The 27,120-nt window shown below is 44.8% G+C and overlaps 1 protein-coding gene across 2 annotated transcripts in view; it reads right to left on the reverse strand.

Moving 5' to 3' along the window:
* LOC128346400 (SUN domain-containing protein 3-like) overlaps window positions 1–27,120 on the reverse strand; it is a 141,811-nt gene that overhangs the window by 51,332 nt on the left and 63,359 nt on the right. The window lies entirely within an intron of this gene.

The raw sequence follows: 27,120 nt of genomic DNA on the forward strand, positions 1-27,120 counted from the left end.
ATTTTGTGTTGGACATCTCTTTGAATTTCCCACCCTTCCAGCCTTCTGATCAGTGACCTAAATCATGGGCTGACCTGCTGACAATTCCCTCCTTGTTCCCCATTGGCTCTTTTGCTTCTTCCCACTCTTTACTGACCCCACATTGGCCAGGGGAAGGGTTGCTAACCTATGGGGTGCTGGGTTCTGCTGTTTCTGTGGTGTTCTGAGTATAGATTCTCTGGTAGCATATGAGAGTGGATTCTTGTTTTTCACTGTAAATCTCATATGCTACCAGAGAATCTACAATGAACACCTCGGAAACAACAAAACCCAGTACCCCACAGGCTTGTGGGGGTGGGGGTGGTTGGCACCCTATGTGCACTACACAACCGCTCGCTCTGGGCAACCCCAGTGCCCCCCAAGTGGAATTATGGGGCTACTGAAACCTCCATTATTCCCCATGGGAGAAATCTTAGATATGTAAACTTCAACAAATCACAAAAGACCAGCCCTTTGCCCAATTCCTTTGAAATAATTCTGGAAGTTTCCTTGCCCCCATTGGGCACTACCACCCACCACACTCTGCTCTGGGTCATCCCTTTCCCCTTGATTTGAAGTGATACATTTGCTGGAATCCCCATTATTCCCTATGGGAAAATTCTTAAAGATGTGTAAACTTAAATAAAATTCACAAAGAAAATCAGCCCTTTGCCCAATTCCTTTGAAATGTGGGTGGTAGCTTCCACCCATTGGACACTACCACCACCCATTCTTTTTGCCCTGGGACCCTTTTTAAAAATCCAAATCGATTTGGATTTGGATCCGGAAAATTTGGCTACAAAACAAAACAGGGCTGATTCGGATTCAGAAAATTTGGGTACAAAACAAAACGGGGATGTTTCAATTCGGATACAAATCGAAACAAGAAAATTCCAAAATGCACACCCCTACTACCAACCACCCAGAGCCCAAATCAGGCCCAAGGAAGGCCGATGAGCCCCCAGCCACCGCAAACTAAGCCGCACCAAGGCCTCCACGCCCCCTAACCAGGCTAAACCCAGCCCAGTGCCACCCCCAAAGAGCCCCCAAACCACCGCTGGTGCTGCTCCCGAAGCTGCTCCTCGAGCACTGGCCGACTCCGGTGTCACCACCAAACGCTCCCTCGGGAGCTGCTGCTGCTAGTGCCGCTGCTGCTAAGCCTAATCGGCCTACCCCCGAGTCCCAACAGTGGAGCTACAATGCAGAGCTCCACTGCTATGGAAAGCCAGGCCCCAACTGAATGTTTGGGGCGGGGAGCAGCAGTAGCTGTGACCTAAGCCCCGCCCCCTAAGGGTGCCTGGCCAATCAAAGGGCTTCTAGGGTTCGTGCAGAGGCGGGGCTGGGACAAACGGCCCTCCCTGCAGCACGAGGCCTTGGGAGGGGCATTCTCACTGCACTGGCAGGTAGATGGTTCTCTTGCATGCTCAGGGGGAAGGGCCAGCAAGGCTTGTGTCACCTAGAGTGGTTGCCTGACTCAAACTGCCATTGTATATGCCCTCCCTGCCTTCAGACTTCCTAACACTATTTCCAACGTGTTTGCTACACTCGCATGTAGAGCAAGATATCTGTGTGAACCAACTCCTACTCTTCATCCATGATCCCCATGGCTAGTTGCCGCCCCTTGTGCCACCATATATTTATTTATTTATTTATTTATTTATTCGATTTCTATACTGCCCCTCCAAAAATAGCTCAGGGCGGTTTACACAGAAAAACAATAAATAAATAAGGTAAGATGGCTCCCTGTCCCCAAAGGGCTCACAATCTAAAAAGAAACGTTAAGATAGACACCAGCAACAGTCACTGGAAGTACTGTGCTGGGGGTGGATAGGCCAGTTACTCTCTCCCTGCTAAATAAAAGAGAATCACCACATTAAAAGGTGCCTCTTCGCCAAGTTAGAAAGTCTGATGGCACAAGGTTTACTTTTCATACATGTTATTCCTAAATGAGAATCCCTCACTAGAAATAATTGAGACTAACAGGAAGATCACAATGGTAAAAACCACAAGCCTATGCTACATAGTGCAGTTCACAAGGCTGGTGTGCATTACTTCTTTTTTGAGCAAGAGGTATGTTCAGGGTCACGTTTTGTTTAATGAATGACTATTGTGGAATTCCTTTTAGCAAATTTATCATATAATGGGTTAGGGGTTTATGCCTGAAAATTAACTCAGCTATATTAAATCCATGTCTATATTGAATGATATATAGTACAGTAGCAGGTGTTTTCTCACAGTAAGTGGTTGTTTTCTTTTAACAATGATTTATCTTTAATGTTCAAAGAAAAATGTATTAACTTTTAAATAGTTACTAGCTGGGCTGGGCGCAAAGTATCTGCATCTCTGCCGGCCTGCCCAGTCCGCTTCTCCCCGCCCCCACCCGGCCACAGTTTCTAGCCGGCTTTCAAGCTGGCCTGCCCCCTTCTCCTGCCTGCCGCCTGCTCCCGGCAGCTGGGTCAGCCCACCGCCGCCTCTTCGTCCCTATTTTATTCCCTATTGGAAGCTACAGCGGGTCCACAATGCAGCGACTCGCCTACTCACGGGTGCCAGAAAATATGACAGGGTAACACCACTCCTGCAGTCATTGCACTGGCTGCCTATTCGCTTCCAAGTTCAATTTAAGGTCCTGGTTTTGACCTTCAAAGCCTTGTGGGGCTTGGCACCTGTCTCCCTACAGACCCGCCTCTCCCATCCAGTTACATCCCATCCGGTTAGATCATCTCAGATGGCCCTTTTGTCAGTCCCTGATTTCCGAGAAGTTCGGGGTGCTAGGACCCGTGAAAGGGCCTTTTCGGTTGCTGCCCCACTTCTTTGTAACGCTCTTCCCCTTCAGATTTGTTTAGCCCCTTCCTTACTGATTTTCAAATCTCTATTTAAGACTTTTCTTTTTCACCAGGCTTTTGCCCTGTAGTTTACCTATTTGTTTTTTTCTCTTTTGTTAGTTACTTTAGTTTTTGACTTAGAATGTAATTTTTAATGTTGTCTTGTTTTGCATGTTTTTGTGCACCACCCAGAGTCTTCGGAGTGGGCGGTATATTAAATGTTTCCAATATAAATAAATAAATAAATATTTTTCTCCCCGTCCCAGTCATTAGTGCGGCAGCTGCTCACAAACTCTCATGAGAGCTGCCACACATGGGATTAGCGATGCGTACGCCTAGGAGAAATAAATATATAGATAGCAGAAGGTGTAGTGTTTTTGTTTTTAAAGTATAGTATGTCATTGGACAAAAATGTATACAAATCAACAGAGCATTGCTGTGGAAACTGGAAATAACAGAGTCGCTGAATTGGTATCTCTCTGTCTTTAGCAGAAGATGGTGAATGCAGTAGGCTCATCATGTTTATTAATTGTTGAAATCCAATTTTGTTTTCTTGTTGCTCATTCCTTTTATTCTTTGTTCTCTATAAAATTGCTTTGAAGGGCTCGTGGGCTTCCAGTACATTAGAAAAAATACATACTAATGAAATGGGTGAAGGAGGAGAGCTTTTCAAAACATTTGTGTTCTTTCATATTGATTATGAATTTCATCTGCATAAATGAGCAATTGAAAAGAGCCATTTAACTGACATTTAAGGGTGTGTCCCTGCCCACACACCCCTGAATTTGTGTGTGCCACTGAACCAAGCACTTTGAACAGGGTTGCCATTTCTAATTTGGAGTGAGGCAGAGAGTTGGAAGGAACAATATTCCAATCAGGGTTCAGAGACCTGTTCTTGTATATGTTCAGGGCAAACTTGCAAGAAAGCAGCAGAAATGAAAGGAGAGAGAACTCTCTGAGGAAGCTAAGGCTGCCTTCATTCTTGGGAGTGCTTCTGAAGAGATATTTTTCACACAGGCATCCCAAAATCCATGAATTTAAAAGTGTGTGAATATCACTTGTAAAGGTTGCGGTTGTGCTCATTTCATGCAAATATGCATTTTTGTCAACATTTGGAACTGGATTAGCTGATATAAAACAGATGTATGATCTTTCTAAGCGACATCAGTATGCTTGTTAGGGGGCAAATTCTATTTATTTATTTATTTATTTATTTATTTAATTTCTATACCACCCTTCAAAAATGGCACTACACTTTACACATGTCATTTTCCCTTGGTTTTTCATTTTCACTAGAAATAGAAGCTGCAAGAAAGGGACAATCAGGATTTGGAAAGGGGTTTAGCCCTTTCCCCCTTGGGACCAATGACAGCTTTCTTCCTGGAACAAATAGCAGCTTTAGGGGGTAAGATCTTTTGTCAGGACTGTAGTGTGATAGAGGGATTAACCCTCTCTCCCTTGCTGCATTTTCAATCCTCATTCCCCTTGGCTGCTATTTAAAAAGACACAAGTAGTTCTAAGCACCACCTTAAGTGGTGCAGTGTGGAAATGCTTGACTTACAAGCAGAAGGTTGCCGGTTTGAATCCCCGCTGGTACTATATCGGGCAGCAGCGATATAGGAAGATGCTGAAAGGCATCATCTCATACTGAGTGGGAGGAGGCAATGGTAAACCCCTTCTGTATTCTACCAAAGAAAACCACAGGGCTCTGTGGGTGCCAGGAGTCGAAATCGACTTGACGGCACACTTTACTGACTTTCGTTCTAGGTAGAACTAATGGAGCTTGCTTTCCAATTTTTTTTAACATGGTGACTCTTATCTAGGAACCCCTCCCATGTGCTGTGAATATGATTTGTGTCCGGCTATCAACACAAGAGTTACAAAAGGGAGCTGCCTAGAATATTTGTGGCTTGAAACAAGATGGCAGACTAGCATTAAAAAGTGTGGGGTGGGGGAGATAGTCTTGTCAGAGTCCCTTGGACCCCCTCCCATGTGCCATGAATTTTGTTTGTATTGGATTGTAAATGCAAACGTTATTAGAGGGGGGATACATACAGAGACATGGTAATTTCATGAACTTTCTTTCCTTGGAAAGTGGGCTAAAAACTGGGGGGATGGGGAGAAATGGCAAACTGCAGTTTTAACATAACATGTAATTTGGCCCTTGGATGCAAGTTTGAAACCGCATAAGTTCAAAACAGGGATGAGAGTGACCTTTGATAGCATCAACTTTTTGAAGAGCAAATCTTTAGGTTGTTTTACAACTTTTTGGGTACAAATCTGGAGTTGTCATAGCTCCTACCAGAGCCAGAGGAGCGGCGGCGGGGAGTTCATTAGGGTGAATCTTGACTGTAAGGAATTCACAGTAGGCTGCCACCATCCACTTTATTTTAATGTGGGACAAACCACTCTCTCCATATAAGATTCGGGGGTGGTGGTGTAAAGTGGCAAAACCCTCTCTAGAAAGAAAAACAAGAGTATGCAATAATTGTCTCTTCATAAGGCAGATTGTAAGAGAGAGTTTTCATTAACTAAGCAACTCAGATTCAAGCAATACAATAAAGGAAAATAACTTCCCTCATGCATCTAACTGAACTGGTCCCTTTCTTATTACTCACAGGCAGGGATCTTCCTGCTGTCTCCAGCCTCCAGGGCTGTAGCCTTCCCATTTCTCCAGCAGCTTCTCAGCCAGCTGTGGCCTGGGCACTCAGCCAGCTGTGGCCTTGGCACTTCCTCAGGGCACTCTTGGGATAGAACAAACTCAAGAAAAAGCTTTCTCTTCTGCTGGTGGCTGTGAGTGTAGTTCCCGCTGAGTCCTCTGGATTGGTCCTCCAGTTTTGATTTTCCCTGGCTCTTTCCCTTATTAGGAAAGGCCCACCCTCCCACCAGTTGCTCTAAGTGAGGCCTAGTCCTCCCTCAAATCCTTCCCATCACTACAGGAGTCGACACTTGTTGCCCATTCCAGTAGCCTCTCTTATTTGTGGCAGTATTTTGTGCTATTAGGACATCTCCTTGCATACTGCTTTTGTGCCCCAAAGTTCAGTTGTGAACATAGAGATCTATGTTCTTGGCTGCTCTGGTCATCTCTCTCCACAATTCACAAGCAGCCACCTCTGCCCACTTACAACCTGTGTTCTCCCTTTGGGCATGGTGCCCAATCCTGCCTAAAGAGAGAGGTCAAGCAAGTAGGAAGAAGCAGTGGGTTTCTCTCTCTCTCTCTCTCTCTCTGCCACCCAGAGACACAGAGCACTCAAAGTCCTAGCAAAGCAAAATCAATACAACTGTTCAGTCAAACAGCAAGACCAGTATGGAGGGAGGTCAACCATGCATGAAAATACTGAGCAGAACAGAAGTGAAATACATGCCTAGGCAACCAGACAGTGATGTGTTCAGGGAAAGCCAGTAAGTTTTCATACAACTAATGAAACGTGCAGCTTGACCCTAAGGCAGAGAAAGGTAAACTTCATCTCTAAGTCCTCTGGGTTTATGCTGTGTCTAGAGCATATCTTTGAAGAGCAAATGTTTAAGAAATGCTATTTAACAGAGCAAGTACATCAGAATTACTGCTCTTTCTAGGCAAGGAACCCACCTCCTGAGGGGGTGCAGAGCGAAAGAAGCCAAAAATGTACTCTCTCTGTGGACTGCAAAGAAAAATAAAAAAGGAAGGAAGGGAACGAAGGAAGGAAGGAAGCGGGAGTGAGAGGAAGCTAATGCTCCAAGAAGGAAAGATTGAACCAAATATACTTCAAAGAAGGGTAGAGCAAAAGGCCAGCTGAAAGCCAGTGAGCAGCAAGAGACCAAGAACTGAGCTGAAAATGATGAAGCAAAAGGCCAAGTGGGGAGAGAGAGAGAACTAGTCAGGAGTCAATGAAATTGACAAGAAGTCTGAAACTAGGACCAAAGGGGGGAAAAGATTTTTAAAAACTGCTTAAGGTGACTCCATGATGCAGGGAACTTCCAGTCATCTCTCCTCTTCTTAAGGCAGACAGTTCTAGGGTCACTATATATATATATATATATTATAGAGGGTATTCTCTCCCTCCCTCCCTCCCTCCCTCTCTCTCACTTATACACAGCAAATACACATTCAGCTATGTCTTCTCACTTGGGTGCAGGCTGGCCATGGCTCCCTGCTTTGAGTACATATTTTGGCAAATACACATTTTGCTACATTCGAGTGAAATTTCATTATAAAAAGTGTGTGTGTGTGGGTGGGGGGGTGTACGCACATGCCTAGTTATGAATACTAACACAATGAGTGGCATTGCACAATTGCCCAAAAGTAAGTACAAAGCAAGCATGCTCTCCTGCTGGGAGTGTCACCTGAACCCACTGACACACCCGGTTACCGACTTCTGCCCAAGATTCTATGGAGAATCTTTGCCCAACTTCAGATCTAAATATTTACTTCATACTTCCTCATGGGCGATTTGTGAAGCCACCCAAAGTGTAAGTAACCTTGAGTGATGAGTAACAGAGAGGCAGCCAAACAATCCTATTAATAAAATAAAGAAGTAAGCCGCCCTGGAGGGAGGCCTAGCTCTACCTAATGGGGAGAAGCATGAGACTGCCCATCACCATCTCCTCTCGAGTCTCTTCAGGACTGTTGGCTTAAACAAAGCACATGAGGTGACATCACGTTTAGGTTTTCCCACCCCTACTTAGCGTCACTGGCTGCTGTTTTATTTGTGTGTGAGGCAGGGAAATGCTGTGGGCAGCACTCACGCAGGCACTTGCAAACAAACTTCTTTTTCAACTGAGGGCCCTAACGACACATTCCTTAAAAAGGTGCTGTGCCCTGATGTACTTAGTTTCTCTGTGAGAGTTGCACAGGGGCCCAATCTGAGTCAGGGCCGTGGTGGTGATTGGGGGAGCTTCACCCTTTCCCCACTGCTGCAGTCCCAATTGGGTGCATCCCCTCACCCAGTGGCTGCATAGCAACCCAGAGGAAGGTTTTTAGATCCTAAGCCCTTTGGGGACAGGGATCCATCTTATTTATTTATTACTTCTCTGTGTAAACCGCCCTGAGCCATTTTTGGAAGGGTGGTATAGAAATCAAATTATTATTATTATTATTATTATTATTATTATTATTATTATTATTATTGCTCACTGTTATCAATGGGAACTTTTCTCCTGGATCAAATAGCAGCCACGGAAGTCCCAATCTACATCACGACCATCAAGAGGGAAGAGGGAAGCCCCTCCCCTCTGCCATGGTCCTGGTCAGCATCAGGGGTCCCACAGCTGCTCTTTGGCACAGAAAACCTAAGAAAGTCTGGGCCAAGCATGTTACTCACATAATGTGCAGTTTCATCCAGAAAATTACTGGGAGAATGGGTGGAGAGCAGTTCCATATGGCTCTCAATGTTGGGTGTTGCCAGGTTGTATTTGCAAGGGGGTGACATCCTCAAGCAAAGACTACATTTATTTAATTTCACATGAGAAGGTGTTTGCCTGAAGCAACCCCTACATAAAAATTGCAGAACTTCCTGCAGTGAAAAAAGGGTTGAAGATCATCATCTTCCCTGAAGTGGTAAATTCCATGATTTATGCATGAGAATGATGTCAGTTCAAAGCCAACATGTGAAACTGAGGTGGTAAAGATCCACATGAAACTGGGAAATGGGGCTGAAGAATAATGGCTTTCTCAAAGCCATCCAAGGATTTGACCCCAGGCCCACATTATGTCTGCCAAGCCAGTTCTGTGGGGTTGTGGATTTAAATGAAAAACCTGAATGTAACATCCAGTAACAACACAGAAATGACGGAGGCATTTTCTTTCCCCGGAATATGTGCCAGTGTTCTTGAGACACAGAATGCACTGAAACTAATCATTTACCCAGTCCTGTCAGATTAGATTGGTTTAGGAAAATCTGGTTTACAACATTATGGGCCAGTTCTTATGATCAAAGCTGATGCCAAATGTCAGGCAGTGGAGGGAGGAAGCATGCACACTCCCAATTCCCAGTTGGCTGTGCAGTGAAAATGACCAGGAAGTGGAAGAGTGGCTGCATTTGCATGTAACATGAAATCACCAAACCCGCGGTTAATTTTTATAACCGGGAATCACATCGCAGACATTCATCCAACCGTGGTCTGGCAACCTCCATTTTCAGGGCAGGGTAGTCCCTCCCTCTTCCTGGTCTGACAAGGTCGCATCCCAGCATGCTCCGCAGTGCTCGCGTCACCAGACTTTGGGCAAGGTGTCAGCATGTCACAAGAGCAGCAGCCATTGGCCACAATCTTGGAGGGGGCATGCAGAGCGTGACTGTGCCTTTTTGGAATGGACCTTGGCAGGCAAAGGGCATTTACACGATCCCTTTAAATGTCATGCCATGCAAGTCCTTCTTCAGAGAGCAATTTCACCACTGCCATCATAAAAGCCTGTCTCTCACAAGCACAATTTTTTTGTGCGGGGGGGAGATCTTTGGGGGCACTATTTTCCTGTTACTCAGGGAAGGGAAGGGCTCCCCCAACCCCCGGCTTCTTCCAGAGTAGCCCAGGTGGGTGGCAGCCAGGTTCAGGCCTCTGCACATGCGTGGGAGCCATGAAGTTCCAACCTCTGTCCCATTTATCTCTGGTTTCACGTTATGTGCGAATGTGGCCAGTGTGTGGGGTCCATTGTGGCTGGTTGGCATGGCAAAAGATATTGGCAATCATACTTCAAATCTAAGATTGTCAATGTTGGTTGCCCATACCACAATTGACCTCTTTTCTCTGTAACTTGACATTCAGTGGCAGCTTTAATCATGAGAGCTGACCTGATATGATCAAATGAGCAACTTAGGACAAATTCAGCCAGGACAACTGCCATGCGCACAAGTGTCCTTCCATGAACAGAAGAATTCTTTTCATGGAGCACAAGGTTAATTATTTCTAAGCCTATAAGAGGAATCAGCATTCAGTAAATTTTGCTTTTGAAAATGACTCTCTGACCAGTGATAATTCTATGGACGTTGAGCACTCACAAAGGCACTGAACACTGTTTTATCTACAGTTATCCACAAGGGGGCAGGCCACATCCATATTTATCTACACTATTTTGCTATTTATCTTCAAAAGTCCCCTGGGATTCTGGAAAGCGTCTGCATGCCCTAGTACCTAGGATGGCATTTTAATGGTATTTCTCTAGTCAAATGGCTAATCCATGGTACTGAGTACAGAACCAAACTCTGGAGAGTTATTTTAGATTAAAACATCCAAAATATAATAGTTTTCTCTTGTATATGTATCTGCAAGACATAGAATGTTTTAAGTTTAAAACTTTATTATTACTTCTAGTTATAGCTACTAATTGTTGTAATAAATATTTATCACTTTTCAACAAAAAAGGTTATTCATGTGTTTTTCCTAGCAAAGTAAAATGAAATAAAAATATGGTTCCCTGTCCCAAAGAGGCTCACAATCTATAAAAAAGACTCAATGAGAACACCAGTACAATCAATGGAGAGGCACTTTGCTGGGCTTAATAGGGACAGTTGCTCTCTCCTGCCCAATATAAGAGAGTAACCAGTTTGAAAGGTACCTCTTTGCTCAGTTAGCAGGGAATGAGCTATGCAGATAATCCAAGAACTAATTTCTGAGAGAAGGCATACTGTTCTATCAAGTCATGACTAGGGATGTGCAGGGAACAGATTTTGCATTTTGTTTCAAGCTCAAAATGAAATGTAGACAGCTGAAACATTTCATCAGAACAGTGGTCTGCTCAAACCTTGAAACGTTTTGAGTGTTTCAGCCATAGGAGGCAATGGGGAAACTCAAAATACGCCATTGCTCCCTGTGGTTAGCTTCTAGGGACACCAAAGTGGGTTGGGTGGTAGGGCATGAAATCTACTATCCAACTCACAAAAGAAATGGGCAAGCAGGTGATTTAAATTTTTAAAAAACCTTTTCCCCAAACCCGATCCTATGCCCTACCACCAAACCCACTTTAGTGTTCCTAGGAGTTACCCATAGGGAACAATGGGGTGTTTTACCATTGTTCCCTATGGCCAGAACAACCTGCACTCACAGAGTGCATGCACACAGGTTTTGCATTAGGACTGTGCAGTCAAAAAATGGCCAAAAAAGAACCACTGACCCAGAATCCACTACCAGCCACAGTGCCTGCACTGCAGTCACATCATTGGCACAAGTTGCTCTCTCACAGACAATTATGATTTCTTACTTCCTAGCATTGCAACAGCTGCCACAGCAGCACCCTTGGCAGCAAGCTTCACCATAAGCTCAACTGGAGCAACTTCAGCCACATTTTGACTGAGTACACCTTGCAATGCAGATTGCAGAGCAGACCAGAACAGTCAGTGAAGTCAGACATGGAGCTCATCACAGCAATCACCAAGAAATATTACACACACACATAGAGAAAGCTGCCACAATCCATTTCTTGCCACAACACTATCTCATAAACAAAACAAACCACAACTCAAAGAAGACAGGCAGGCACCCAAGTTCTGCTTTGAGATCCAGCAAAACAAGATAATATGCAGCAATAGCACAGCATATTATACTCAGTGCTGACAAAACCACAACATCAAACCTTCCTTCCTTCCATCCTGCCTGCCACAGAGAGGCAGGAGGACAGAGCAGTCATGGCCTGGGCAGCTTAACTGAGCTCAGCTGCCTGGAGACTCTGAAGAGGATAGAAGGAGCAGGAAGAAATGTGAGCAGCACTCTAAGATATTCCCCCTGGGGGCACTCTGGGAAGAGCATCTGCAGAAGGTTCCAGCTTCCCTTCCTGGCATCTCCAGATATAGGGCTGAGAAAGAGACTCCTGCCTCTAACTTGGGAGAAGTATGACTCTGTACTGTAGCCAGTACTGAGCTAGATGGACCTATGGTCTGACAAGAAACAAAGCTTCTAGACTCTTACCATGAGAAGAACCTTTTTCTCTTCTTCTGCAGCGTATATCTCATGATACTGCTGCCTGCCTGCCTGCGTCTGGATAACACCATGGCCTCAGACTGGTACTGGGTCCTGCCTGACATATGGGTCAGAGCACCAGTCCATCTCATCATGGGCCATGGTGGTGGCATGTGTGCATATGTCAGCAGTACTAATGGGCAGACTGTGACATATCTGGTTTTGAGGTTGGCCAGGGTGGGATGAGCTGCCAGTGGTGTTGCAGTGGGTGGGGGTGACCGTGAGTCACTCACTTTCCATGGCCAGTGTGGGATAGCCCATCAGGGTGAGGTTGACTTTCAGGAAGACCAGCCACTCCACCCAGTCAGTATCCAAGTGTGAGCAAGTGTCACCAAGCCCCCGGCCATGGAGAACACCCTCTCACTCTGTTAGTTGCTTGGCAAGCATGAAACAAACAGTCTGGCAACCATCGCCAAGTCTGGCCAAACTTGGTGATGCATTGCCCCAAACTGGATCAGCTCCATCTTCCAGTCTGCCACTGGCTCCTACAGGAACACAGAATACAGAGCTCAGCACTGGTGCAAGTCTCTGTGGGCTCCTCCAATACCCCTTGAAAGGCACCAAAGAAGCCCTCTGTGAACCACCAGGTAGAACACTGTGGCTGAACTACCAGCTGCCCTGGCCCTGCCAGGGACACCACGCTGCTGGACGAGTAAGCAGTGGTGATGCTGCTGCTAGGAGTGGACTGCACACTAACCATAGGAGCTCCAGCACCCTCCTCCTGGTTGTGCCCCAGCCTCCTCTCCTGGGCTTGCCTAACCTCTTCAACCAGGAGCAGCTGGACAGGGGTGACAGCTTTGCCATTCATCCTGGAGTCACATAGGCAGGACAAAACATGCTCTGTCGATGCACCCTAGGGTGCCAATCCACCACTCCGGTCCTCAGCCAACCTGCTAAGGCATCTGCTTCCTAAGTAGTCAGTGTGGACTGGAGCTTACCCATTATCTTCTCGAGAAAAAGAGTAGCAGGCAAAGCCTGGCTCAATCTTGCTGTCTTGGCACACAAGCTGTCCATGGCAACAAAGAACAGCTCGAGTGTCAAGACAACCTCGGAAATGAGCATTTCATCATCATCCTTTATGACAGTCATAGACCAGCATAAAAATACATGTTAAAGAATACGAGTAAATAAAAGTGGAAATAGAAGGTGGTTACATATATGATGAAATAACATTAAAAGAACTAATACTACTAAGAATGCATGGGGGTGATTACATGTGAAAAAATACGAGTACTAAAAAAGCTAAAAGTACTAAAATACTAAAAATTAAAATGAATAAAATAATAATACTACGATTACTATTATGTTTAAAAGTCATAAAATGCACACAAGACATTAAAAAGGGGACATAAAATAATAGAGTTTTAAAAACTCATAATATAATAGAGCTATAAAAACCAGAATAAAAATTATATTAAGTGCTAAAACCAATAAAAAAGAAATCAAAAGGGAGGCATGAGCAATCACAGGGTCAAATCAGGGCTAAAAGGCTCACAGCCCGTCATCCGCCGGTGGATGCCGATCGCAGCTGCACAGTATCTGGCAACGCTATAAGTTATGGTAGGCTTAAGGTCAGAGAGTAGCAGGGAACTGTAGAACTGTATCGGACGTCCCGGGAACTTGCTTCACAGTGGAAAAATGAGAGAAGCATGGATATCTCTATAGAATGAGCAGTATAGGAGGACATGCTCAGTAGTTTCAATCTGCCCCGAGCCACAGGGGCATAGATGGTCTACAAATGGGATGCTTCTATAGTGGAACTTCTAGCACTGCTGAGGGGAGGCCATGGCAGCGAGCCAAGGTGAACGCCCTTCTGTGGTTTGGGACCTCCAGTTAATTGAGATATGCTGCAAGAGAAGCAGAATATCTAAGCCCGTCACTGATATAAAATTTTGAGACACTGCTGAGATCAGTTTGGCGCTCTATGTCTGTAATGTGCTGCTTGATAGTTGCTTTTGCCTGATCATAGCTACCTCAGAAATGAGCACCCATTTGGGTGGATAGGCCGCACACTTCCAAGCCACGCCTCCTTGCTAGGGCATGGATGGCCAGATGCAAGAGCTGGAGCAAGAGAAAGGTGGAATTCCATCAGGTCAGAACATCCTGAGGGATCATGTGTTCAGGTAGGCCTAGATCAAGCTGCCTCTCCTTGAGCATTTGCCTACCCTTTTTGCTCTGGTAGACATAAGCTGTTATCTTGTGGCACTTCTCCACAAGAGTAGCTGTGGCAGCAGCAGACCAGCATCCAACACCTCCAGCAGGAATGTCTCACCTGGCCTTAGCCCCAGATAGGCCACGTGCATCTCGCATGACCAGGTTCAGATTGTGCACCACACAATGGATGGACACAAACTGAAACTGCTCAGCTGCCCTCACTATGTCCAGACCATTGTCATTCACCATGAAGCCTCAGTAAAGGTTTGGCTGGGCATGACAGTGATCCATGGCCACCGACAGCTCATATGCTGTGTGGTTAGTGTCCAGCACTTCCACATGCAGCAAACCCCACCTGTGCTTTGCTGCATGAGAGGGACTAGCCATGCCACCAGCAGGAGATGTCCTCTCACTCTCCTGTCCACACCAGTATGCTGTGAGGGACAGAAAAGCAGCTTTCAGCCTACTGCTGCTGGTCCATAGATCAGCAATACAGTGCATGCTCGTATCAGGTACTGCTGCACACAGGAGCCCTAACACAGCCTCCATGCATGCCCGGTACAGGGAGGATGCCACCCACCTCCTGAAGGCGGTGTGTGAGGGGATCTTACCGTCTGGGGCAAGCCGTAGGAGCAGTTGGTGGAAAGCGGCATTCTCCACTACCTGGAATGGCTGGTCATCCAAAGTTGAGTAGAGAAGGGGCAAAATTTGCAGATGGCACTAAACTATTTAGGGTAGTGAATCCAAAACAAATTGTGAGGAGCTCCCAAAGGACCTCTCCAAACTGGGTGAGTGGGCAACAAAATGGCAAATGTGGTTCAATGTAAGCAAGTGTAAAGTGATGCATATTGGGGCAAAAAGCACCAACTTCATATATACACTGATGGGATCTGAGCTGTCAGTGACAGACCAGGAAAGAGTCCTTGGGGTCATGGTTGAAAGTGTCAGTTCAGTGCGCAGCAGCTTTGAAAAAGGCAAATTCCATGCCTGGAATCATTAGAAAGGGAATTGCAAATAAAAATGCTAATATCATAATGCCCTTATACAAATGGTGCGGCCACATTTGGAGTACTGTGCACAGTTCTGCTCACCATACCTTAAGAAGGACATTGTAGAACTGGAAAAGGTGCAGAAGAGGGCCGCCACCACAAGTCTTTTCTCTGTTGCTGCAGTCTCTGATTTTTCCTCCTCTCCTTATGTATCCTCTTCAAGAGAAGCGCACTATAAGGGCTCTCTCTGCCTCCCATTCCTTTTAATACATTTTGAAACTCCCTCTTTTGGCTGTATGCTTTTTAAAAAATCTATCTTAAAATATATTACTTCTACTGAGTCTTCGAGATAAGCTGGGCTCTGTATTGGATAAAATAAATACAATTGCAGATGAATGGATCTTGAATAACAGATCTGAGACTTTGTGTATGACTCCCTATATTGCAGACAGTCCTGTGGAGACCAGAGCTGCTTAATAAACTTAAGCAGCAGGTGAATGTGTTTAACAAATGAACACTGAGAAAGAGGAGGACAAGAACCACAGTATTCACATTATAATTAATACTAAAAATAGATCTGCGTGCATTTTTTAAATGACAGAGACCACCCTTCTTGGCTAGCTGAGCCGTGTTTCTTCAGATTTACTTAATTCACCTCATTTATCTTAATCCTTGCATTATTTCTGGTGACTGGTTCCTTCAGCTGACTACTGCAAGCCTTGCAATTTTGCCATTGTGCTCCAATGGCTACATTGGAAAGAAGCTGCCAAGGGAGACACTGCTACTCATGGGAATAAGGTCAGGTAATTCCCATGAACATCAGCAAAGCTTGTATAAGTGACTCCTAGTGCACTGTACTGAAAATGCACCTTTGCTTAATCAGGATTGATTGGTTGTGCCTGTGGACTGGAGCACAGATGGCAAATGGCATCACATACCTCTGGGGGAACTTGATGACAGCTGGGTACAAATGGCTTGCCAGACAAAAGCGTAAGTCACTCCCAAACCAAGCATCCTGGGTCTGAACGGTTCACTTTTTGTCCTGATCAGTACTTGAAAGAAACAGACAAATCATTCCTTAACAAACATTAGTATTACCTAGTCACAAGGAACTAGCTGATTCATCCACTGGCTTCCATGCAATGGCTTCTGAGAACCGGTGGGGTTGCTGGCGGGCTCACAACCCAACTGGGATCTTTTGAAAGCATGGCTTGTATAATCCAGTGCTCCCCACCTTGTGTGTGTGTGGGACCGGGGCAGATGCAGGGGTGTAGCTATAATTGAGCAGATGGGTTCAAATAACCCAGACGCCCCCCCCAGCTCCACCCCTCTCTATTTTCTTCATTATCTCCCTCACTCTGAGGGGCCACCAGGGAGAAGGGTGAACATGGACCCCCTTTCCCCTAGCTATGCTAGTTCACAGATGGTTGCTGTGATTTGCACACCTGCAGCAGTTTGAAAAATGGCTGCACCATGATTGTACAAACTAGTTGGCAGTTGCCTAATTCCAAATCAGACCCTTGGCCCATCTAGCTCAGAACTCCTGGCTGGCAGTAGCTTTCCAATACTTCATACACACACAGAGGGTCTTCCCAGCCCTACCTGGAGATACCAGGGATTAAATCTGGAAACATCTGCACCAAGTCATGTGCTCTGCCACTGAGCTATGCTATAGCCCTCTCCATAGACACTACTGGAGATGCTGGTTCATATACTGATGCCTCCACACAATCCTTGCTCAGAGCTCTGTGTGCAGGCAATAATGTGTGTGCTAAGAAGAGGACAGTTGCTTAAAGCCGGGTTTCCCAACCTGTGGCACTCCAGATGTTGCTGAACTATAATTCCCTTCATCCCCAGCTCAACTGATTGGGGTTGGGGATGATGGGACTTGTAGTTTAGCAACAAGTGGAGTACCACAGATTGGGAACCCCTGGTTTAGAGAACAAAAACATATACAGGGTGGTATATATACCGTGTATAAGAGTCTATTCACACACACAACTTACATAAATGAAACACACAAATTGCTAAAGAAATTATCTGTGTTCTAGACCCAAAAAAAGTGTAGCTGAAGGTCAATTATGTCCATGGTTCTATTACATGTAGACATATAGTCCTTCCAGATCTTTTCCCTTTTCTCTTGCTGGTTCTGTGTTCAAGTTGTTCCTCCAATTATTACTCACAATTCTTCCAGATCTTTAGTCTTTGCAAGTTCTTATTCTGAAGGTAGCTCCATGTACAAATGTTGCTCCTTCTGATAGCTGCTCCTTGTCCAAAAAAATACCCAACAGGTATCCTAGGTAATTTTAACCTGTTTCCTCCTGCTTGAACAGGACTTCATCAGGAGAAGTGAGATTTATTTCTTCCAGAGTGACACTGCACCTACCAGTGGTTTCTAAATTAGTATCCAGTAGGATTTAAATTAGTATCCAGTAGGGGCATTGGGAGTAGAGAAAGATAGTTAGGTCTCCTTCTCTTTCCTGTTTATCTCTGCCTCTATGATCCCTATATGGATAGAATGTACCCAGGAACTTCCAGGGAGTGACTTCCTTCTTCTTCTTCCCAGAATAGCAATAGCAATAGCACTTACATTTATATACCGCTCTATAGCCGGAGCTCTCTAAGCGGTTTACAATGATTTAGCATATTGCCCCCAACATTCTGGGTACTCATTTTACCGACCTCGGAAGGATGGAAGGCTGAGTCAACCTTGAGCCCCTGGTCAGGATCGAACTTCTAACCTTCTGGTTACAGGGCGGCAGTTTTACCACTGCACCACCAGGGGCTCCTGTGTAAATGCTCCTAGCTCTTGTTCTCTCTGAGCACTATGCTTCTATAGGTCTCTTTCTGACCACCATGTAGCCAGTGGTTAGATACAGGTCTTTCCTATCATCATGGACTTCTGAATAAAGTAGATTAGTTTAACCTTACATGAATCTCCATGCTTACCATTTACAAGCTGCTGCCCCTGAGATTCTGTTAACTTCTGCTGTAATGGGAGTGAGTTAGCTCCTGAAATACTCTGCTATATAAGTAATTACCCCCAACAGGATGGCTGGACGGACGGACAGACAGGACCGTAGGGCATCTGCTTTGCATACAGGAGGTCCCCTTCCTGAATAGCCCCCGGTGACATTCTCTGAGGTTTCTAATCTAGTCACGTCTCTTAAGGCCAGGAAGGCCCCCTGGAAATGACTTTGTACCTCCAGAGCTTATTAAGAACAACCTTGAATGGTGGGCTCTTTTTATAGCTTTGTAATTCACACATACACAGGCTGGACAGCATGTATACCAATAGACTGGGTCATAGCCATCTTAATCCCTATCTATAAAAAGGGTAAGAGGGATTTACCTGAAAATTACTGCCCTATAAGTCTTCTGAGTATTGTAAGCAAGATCTATGCCAGACATCTATATGAGAGGCTGGCTTGACTCTGAAGATATTCTCGCAGGCAGGTTTCAGAGCTTATCTCAGGCTCTGAGCTTACAACAACTTACAGAAAAATACACCTCAAGACCCAAGATGGCCCTTTATGCAGCATTTGTAGATTTTAAATTTGCCTTCGATCTTATATTGAGAGAAAAGCTATGGCGTAAACGGAAAGCTTCCTCAGTTGACCGCTGTCTACATCTCATATATAGTTTGTATCAGAATACTGCTTTAGAGTTAGGTGCACTGCAGCAGACTCTTTCCCAATGCAATTTCTACATACAGAGGTTTTAAACAAGGCTGTATTTTGGCACCGCTTTTGTTTAATTTTTATATAAATTATATGGTCACTTATTTAACTAATTCTGATTTTCAGCCCTCCAAATTGGCCTCTAAGCCAGTTCTGCTGCTACTTTATGCTGACGATGCCCTTCAGATTAACTATACCAAAACTAAAATCATGAGGTTCGCAAAGCACCCAAGGCCACTGATTCGTTCTGTCAATGGGTGTAGGATTGAGGAAGTCAGCAGTTATAAATATTTGGATAGAGTTTTTCAATATTCTGGCAGTCATAAAGCCCACTCTAAGTATGTGCAACAAAACGCATGCAAGTCTATATCCGTCATTTTGGCCTTTTTTTCACTCAAGAGGGGCCTGTTTAATTTCTGCTGCAATAAGGCTGTTTGAATCCAAAGCCCTGGCTCAACTGTTATATGGTGCCCAACTTGGCCCATATCCCAATTTTGCACTACTAGAAGTGGCACAATCCAAATTCCTCAGGAAGTTATTTCAAACACCTCATGGTGTCCCCTAGTGCTGTTTTTCACCCGGAAGCCAGAATTCAAGATCTGGCTTTCTATCTTTAAGTTCTGGCTTAAGCTAATTTTTAATCCTTTGGAGCTGGCTCCACTGATGCTTGCAGATGAATTTACTTCCAAATGGGAACACTCATTTGAGCAGAAGCTGCTCACTTGTGGCCTGTCACCGCAAGTACTAATAATGATGGGCTATGATTGGGCCGGCCACCTAACGGTGCAGCGGTGAAGTAACCTGCCTAGAGAGCAGGAGGCTGTTGGTTTGAATCCCCACTGGTGTGTTCCCAGACTATGGGAAACTCCTATATCAGGCAGCACTGATGTAGGAAGATGCTGAAAGGCATCAACTCACCAGGCTGGTGGTTACCCAAAGAATCTTAGATACAGAACAACAGACAGGCCAAAGTTTCATCCCAAGGGGAATAGTGCTGGGGAATCAAATTCTGAACACGTGCCCTGCCAGATATCTTAACCAGATTACAGTGACCAAGTATCGCAGGGCGTTTACCCAAGCACAGTTTAATGTTCTGTGCACTGTAATGCTTGAGGGCAGATTTAACAAAGTTCCATTTGCAGAGTGCTTTTGTCCCTGTGACTCAGGAGAATCAACAGTACATATTCTATTATATTGTAACTTCTATAAGGACATTTGTAATATGCATATTATTCCATATATATTAAACTTTCCGGGCTGCTTTGATTATTTCTACGTATGCTATCTTTTATCAGATCATGATGATAAGACCTCTTATGCAGTTGCCAAGTTTTGCATAATTGCCAGCAGAATTCGTAAGACCATGTTATGTACCTGAACAATTAAGTATCACTATCTATTGAGGACAGCTGTTATATAATGAGCCCGTTTCCTCCTAATATTTTTAGGAACTTTTAGGAATTTTATGTATTTTTATTTTTTACTTTTCTTTTTATTTTCTGTATTTGTTGGTCAGTGACCAAAATAAAAATTACTACTACATACAGGAGGCCCCGGTTCAATCCTTGACATCTCCAGGTAGGGTTCGGAAAGACTCCTGCCAGAACCCTGGAGAGTCAGAATCAGTTAATGTAGAAAATACTGAGCTAGATGGACCAAGGGTCTGTTTCCGTATCAGGCTGCTTCCTATGTTCCTATGTAAGACTGGAAATTATTGGTCCTGTATATTAGACATTGCTGGGTGTATGTGTGCTTTGTTTAATTTGATTGATTGATTGATTAATTACTGTCAAGTCGGTGTTGACTCTTAGCAACCATATAGATAGATTCTCTCCAGGATGATCTGTCTTACCGATATTAAAATGGGATTTTCTTTTGAGAGTATGCATTGTATTATTTATACTGTCAGAACAGGCTCTTTTGTAATGTTTGGATTAAAATTCTTTTTTAAAAAAAAGAATGTGAATGCTCAGCAATGGAATGAAATGGTCAAGACCAAAAGATTAACATTTCTCTCATTTGTGCAGAGGACAATATTTGCTTGCTAAGCAGACCTGGGGAAATGGAAATACAGATGAATGATTTTGTCACTGCTGTTTCTCTATTCCTTGCCTTTCCAGGGAAATGAATTCCCTCGATACAATGTTGATCCCAACTGAGGAGGAACATTTGGAGAGGCTGCCAAGAAGTTTTTCACATGGGGCTTTTAAAGCCCTTTAACTTGCTTCTCCTCCGGAGGGGGGTGCATTCACAGCCAGATTTACCCCAAAGTCCCTGCGAGTTATCAGGGAGCAGTTAACACACAATGCGGGGTTTTCACAGCATGTTAGAGTGTAGCCTGATTTATATCTGGGGTTTTAAAAAATCCACTATTTGCGTCAGTTTTTTGGGACAACTTTGAATTTGCAGTATAGCCTCCCAGTAAACTCACAGCAAATCCGTGAAATCCGTTTGTAAAAGTAACTGGCAAAAATGTTGGCAGTGCATTAATTGATAGATTGGCTACTGACAAGTGCTTTAGTCTGATAGCTTGTGCCCACATGGAGAATGGAAGTCAGGAATTTTTTATTTTTTTTTTAACCTCATGGAAAGAGAAGTCAGTACAGGACCAGCCCAAGATGCTTTGGCACTTGAGGCGGAAAATCCAAATGATGCCCTTTTCACAGTAAAATATATAATAACACACTAAATATGGTGCTCATAGCCACACATTGTGCATACCCAAATACTTCCGCCTAAGAGAGGCTCCTCTCACAAAGACAGCCTTCTAAAGACTCATAAGAACATAAGAAAAGCCTTACTGGATCAGGCCAAAATGACTATCTAGTCTAGCATCCTGCTTCATGCAGTTGCCACCCAGGTGCATATAGGAAGCCCACAAAAACAGGGAAAGAGGGCAACCACCCACTCCCATTGGTGTTCCCTAGCTCCTGGTGTTCTGGGTCAGTCTACCTCTGGTCCTGATGAAAATACACAGCTATCAAGGCTCATCGCCATTGATAGCCCTATCCTCCAAGAATTTGTCCAATGCCCTTTTAAAGCCATCTAGATTGATAACCCTCACCACATCTGGTGGCAGTGAATCCATAGTTTAACTACATGTTCCGCAGGGGAGAAAGGAGCTTTGCTGTGGCCAGAAGACAAAGTCCTTCGGCAGCTCCCCCACCCCCTAGGCTTCACAATCATGCACACAAAGCACATGCACTCCCCAAGCATCAGATGCAAGGGGGCAGTGCCAATGCCGAGGAAAGGCCCATCAGCCTTTCTTGAGAAGGCAGGGAAAGGAGCTCCTAGTCAGCAATTCGACAAACCACTGACTGGGGAAGCTCTGTCGGGGCTGACGGGCCCCATCTTTGGCATTGGCCACGCCCCCTTGCATCCGATGTCAGACACAGGGGGCGGGGCCACTGTGAGGGTCTGTTCGTATCCTCTCCCATCCTCCCCAGCCAGCGTTTCATTGAAATGCTGGCTGGCTGGGTTTTTCCTCCCAGCACAACCAGTGTTTTAGTGGAACACTAGGTGGGGTGAGGAGGGGCACGCCTTGCGCTCCCAGTTGGTGAGCACTTGATTCACCAGCTGGATGCAGGAGGGGGCAAGGGGGCATATGGTTGAGGGGGGTGACTTGGTGGGCCCCCCAGACCCTGGCAGCTGGGATGCAGTCCTCCCCCCCCCCGTTCCATGGTCCCTACATCCCTGATGTTGTGTAAAGAAGCACTTCCTTTTGTATGTCCCGAATCTCCCAGCACTTAACTTCAATGGATGACCCACACACACACTTCCTAATATTATGACAGAGGGAGAAAAATCTCTCCCTATCCACTTGATCCACACTGTGCATAATTTTATACACCTCTATCACATCCCACCTTGCCCACCTTCTTTCTAAACAAAAGAGGCCCAAATGGTGTAATCTTTCCTCCTAGAGCAGTCACTCCAACCCCTGATCATTTTGGCTGCTCTTTACTGCATCTTTTCTAGTTCTACAATATCCTTTTTAAAGTGTGGTGACCAGAACTCACATCTCTTCATGGAAAGGAAAGGGATGTTGTTTGTAGTTTAGATTGTGGACCCATGTGGGTTGTAAACAAATTTTGGGGCTAAGAATTCAGTTCATTTAAAGAGCTGGGATCTAGCTCAGGGTTGCCAACTGATCAGGAAAAAGTGTCTGGTTTGCTGCTATGACTTTAAAAGTAACTTTTTCTGCAGATATTAGTCATTAATTTTTCACAGCATGAAGATAAACACAATTTCCCATTAGATCAAGCTGCTGTTAAAGATACAACAGCAAAAGTTGGTAGAATGTTGGCAATTTTTATTACAAATAACTGTAGTCACTGCTTGTGGGGAAAAATAACTCAATAAAGAGAAAAATACCTGTATTCCAAGCAAATACGTTTATTTAGATGATTCAACTAAAATGAATCATAGTAGTTGACTTGAATCAGCTTTGTACAAAGAAACAAAGAAAGTGATTTCAAGAAACCTCAAATTAAATTAGGATCTCCCAACCCAGTTTTAAACTATGCCTGAACTGTCTTGTCCAGTTTTCATATCTCATGTAGCACACCCTGTATTTTCACTTTGAAATGATTCTTTAAAGCAACATTTACATCTCTCTGTATTAATATCTTTTTGTTTGATAGGCTTTTTGTTTGCTTGCTTCCTAATCAGCTAAGAGCTGTCAAAATGCTTTGAGCTGAACAGGCATATACTGAACTGTTCCCTTTCATCTGTCCCATTTTGGTTTCCCCCCCCTTAAATAAATAATAAAGGTCTTTTCCACAGCGATAGCCTTTCAGACAAGATGTTAGCCTGCCTTGTGTGATAATGAAAAACTCTGGCAGATGCTGGATTTAAAGAAAAAAAAATCTTCCATTTGGCTTTGACAGTTAATGCTTGTTAATGAAACAATTGATGGCAAACAGTTTATTTTGACGAGTGCTGCTAGCAATAATGATCCTTGCATATGCATTGGGGGGAAAGGGTAGAAATATTTAGAAAAAGAACTCATACATAGCAATATTGGATTAAAGTATGTGAAACCCCTTTTTCTGGGGTCTGACACTGTTCTGTCAGAGACAGTTTATTATTTATTATTTATTTATTTAGTAGTTGTAGCTGTGTTAATGCTGAGGACCCAAGGAATTTGTTTTATTAGACTGATAATGTTGTTGTAGGAATTTACTTACTCCGCTTCCACTAGGGATGTTTCTAAAATTCTCTTAATCTAAGGGAGTTCCAAATTTACTGATGTGGTTTCCAAAGTGGAACTTATGCATTAGGAATCTTCCAGTGCAACTACAAAGGGTTCCATTTGTCACGTCACAAGCACAAATGGAAGTGGGGGGAGCAGGGGAGGGGAGGGCACCCAACAGCAGAAGCAGAAGGAGAAGGAGAAGGAGAAGGAGAAGCTGCTTTCTAAAAAAAACCCACTATTTTTTTTTTGTTCCCAACATGTTTCAGAAAAATCCTTTGTCAGGGGCTGCCTGAATAGTACATCTATGCTACTGAGATCTTATTGATCTCTTTGGGGTGGGGTGGTGGAACCCTTGAACTGCCACTTTAAGGTTGTTTCCCCTTAGCAAATGCATTGGGCGGGCTTTCTCTTTGAGAAAGCATCTGCTTCCTTTTGTTTTTGTTTTCCCATTTGTTAAGCCCAAGTTTTGCACAGGACACCATGAGCAGTTTGCTACCACTGCAGTCCCATCAGCTGATCCTCACCTCTTCCCTTGCTCTACATGACCAATGTGCACCACTGCACTGGCAAAACTACTCCAAAAAGAAATCTTATTTTTCATTTATTCATTTATTATTTTTCATGTATTCCCTTCTAAAAATGTATAAATTCTGATTTTTCTCATCACTGACCTAAGGCAGCTTAAAGTGTCAGAAATATATAATAAAATATATAATAAAGACACATCATAAAACCCCATCAGTATTACAAACCATCAGAACAAAAACCAAACATTTATTTATTTATTTATTTAACATATTTTTATACCGCCCAAAACTTATGCAGTATAATGCAACAGAAAAGGCACACCAGTCAGTTTAACCCACAACGGCCTCCTCTCTTAAGCCACTTGCCACACAGTGTAACCTAGCCTTTGCCAACAAAAAGGCCATCTCTTAACATGGTGCCTGACAGCATAGGTCTCTAGTGGAAGATCACAAATCTACTGTGTTCAGAAATGTGATGGCATCAAGATTCTTCTTCTGTGATGTTTTATCAATGTGCGGGAATGCGTTGCACTGAAGTAGAACACTAACCAGTAATAATCCTGATGCAAGCAGGCATGTGATCATGTCAAGATTGCTTTTTTGCAGCAGTAGCGTAGTAAAGGGAGAGGGGGCTAATGTTCAATGGATGAACCCCCTAGTGGTGGTGCGCCCCCCTCTTCACCCCCCTTGCTGCCACTGCTGCTCCTGATGCTCATTCTGCCACTTCTGCCGTCACTTGCCAGCTAGCTTGTGGGCTGCTCAGAAGCTGGAAGGCCCTGTTCCTTTCCTCCTTGCAGCAATGGGCTTCCTGCTTCTGACCGGCCCACAAACCGGCTGGGAATAGAGGATGTGCACGCACCTGAGGCAGGCAAAGGGAGCCTGTGTAAGCTGGCTTGCAGGCTGGGCAGAAGCAGGAAGGCCCCATTCCTCCCTGGATAAAGGAACAGGGCCTTCCTGCTTCTGACTAGCTTGTGAGCCAGCTGGCAAGCAACAACAGCCGGGTGGGCGGCGGAAGTGGCAACAGCAGCAGGAGCAGCTGCCTGGCTGGCAGGGCAGCAGGAGCGGCTGACCAATGGGGGGAAGAGGAAGGGGCGGACAGCGAGTGCGGCGGCCCCCAGACGGCTTGTGTTCTTTGAAAACATCACCACAACAATTGCTCCACCCCAGTTTTGCAGTGTTTTATCAATGTATACAAGCAGACTGATAATGTGCAGCTTTCTACCCCTGCACAGAGCATGCACCTTTCCCACAATCTACATTAGCCTTATTCAAACACTGTAACCATTCACACAACCTACTGGGCAGGTGGGCGGGGGAAAGGCTTCCCAAACCTTGCCTTTCCCCCAGATGATTGTCGGTTGCTGGCCGGGAGCATGAGGCGTGCTCCCATGTGATCAGCCCTGCTCCCTGCAGCTCAGAGCAGGTCAGATTGATCTGAGGCAGGGACTTGTTTTCCCGGCCTCCATAAAGCTCATAGTGCACCTTGCAACATGCACAGTGAACTGGGGGATACCGCCAAGAGATGCGCCCGTCTTTGTGTGTGGCTCATCTGGAAGCAACCTGTGCTCACACACAAGCAGGTAGCCAGGGGTAAAGGAGTGCTTGCTCCCTTAACCTCAGCTAACAGTTAGGCTTAAAAGGCAAGATAGCCAGTGCTGGCCCACCAGGATGGAGTCCAATACCGGCAGTTCTCATGCACAGCCTAACCTCGGCTGAGCATCCCTAGCCCAGGTTAGGCTGTGGGGGGAAACAGCCTCATCATGTTGTTCCTGTAATCAGATAGCTGTACACTCTTACATGTTTTTGTGTGAATGACTTTACCTGCATTCATTTCAAAAGTGAACGGAGGCAGGGGCGTAACAAGGTTGTAGTGGGCCCAGAGACAAGATTTTAAAATCCCCCCCCCCCGTGGTACTAGAGAAAGACATGCTGTTCTGGTAGCTCCAGGTCTCACATCAATTTTGGAGGATGAATACAACTGAAGGAAGTCCGGACAGGTGCACAGCTGGGGGAGTCAGTCATGTGACTTGCCTCTGCCCCCCCACAGGCAGTGGGGCCCCAGACAACTGTCTCCCCTTGCCCTATTATAGTTACGCCCCTGAACTGGTGTACAGGTCCCGCAAATGCATGGTACAAATAGGAAGCATACTGCTATACCTGTGTTCAACATTACATAGGTACAGTAATTCACATGTTAAGAGCTGTCCTTGTGTACATTGAACACAGATTGTACAAGAGCAGGGGCAGCTCTTCGATGAGGCAAGGTGAGGCAGTCACCTCAGGCAGTAGATTATAGGGATTCAAACAAGGTGGCAACATTACCTCCTGCTCTATTTTTAAAGTGGAAAGAAGGGAGAGGAGGGTCACACGAGGGGAGAGCAGCATTTGGCACTCTGCTTCAGGTGAACAGAGAGATTTTGAGCCACCACTGTACCTATGAGTGTTGAAAATAATGTTTGAATAGGACTACTGCATACAAAAGGAGTGTACCTTTTCTACTTATTTTAGAGCTCTATACAAAACTGTAGCAAAACAAGCCAAACTCAACTGTTGTCAAGACTTTTTAATATGCCTGAATTATGCTTACTGAGATTAAAAAATGAGGCCTTCACTTGAAATTTACATGGTGGTAGTCCTGTGTGACTGGGGATGCAGAAAAATCCATCCTCTTTTCTTAATGATAATAGGAGCTCCCCATGAACTAACGGACAATCTTTTCAAGTGGGCTTGATTTCAGCAAGACTGCTCCCATGAGACCAGTGAGCAGAAACCTATTTACGTGAAGGATATTTTTAGGCTTTGACAGAA

This window comes from Hemicordylus capensis, chromosome 2 (assembly GCF_027244095.1).
Source record: "Hemicordylus capensis ecotype Gifberg chromosome 2, rHemCap1.1.pri, whole genome shotgun sequence".
Classification (NCBI taxonomy): Eukaryota; Metazoa; Chordata; class Lepidosauria; order Squamata; family Cordylidae; genus Hemicordylus; species Hemicordylus capensis.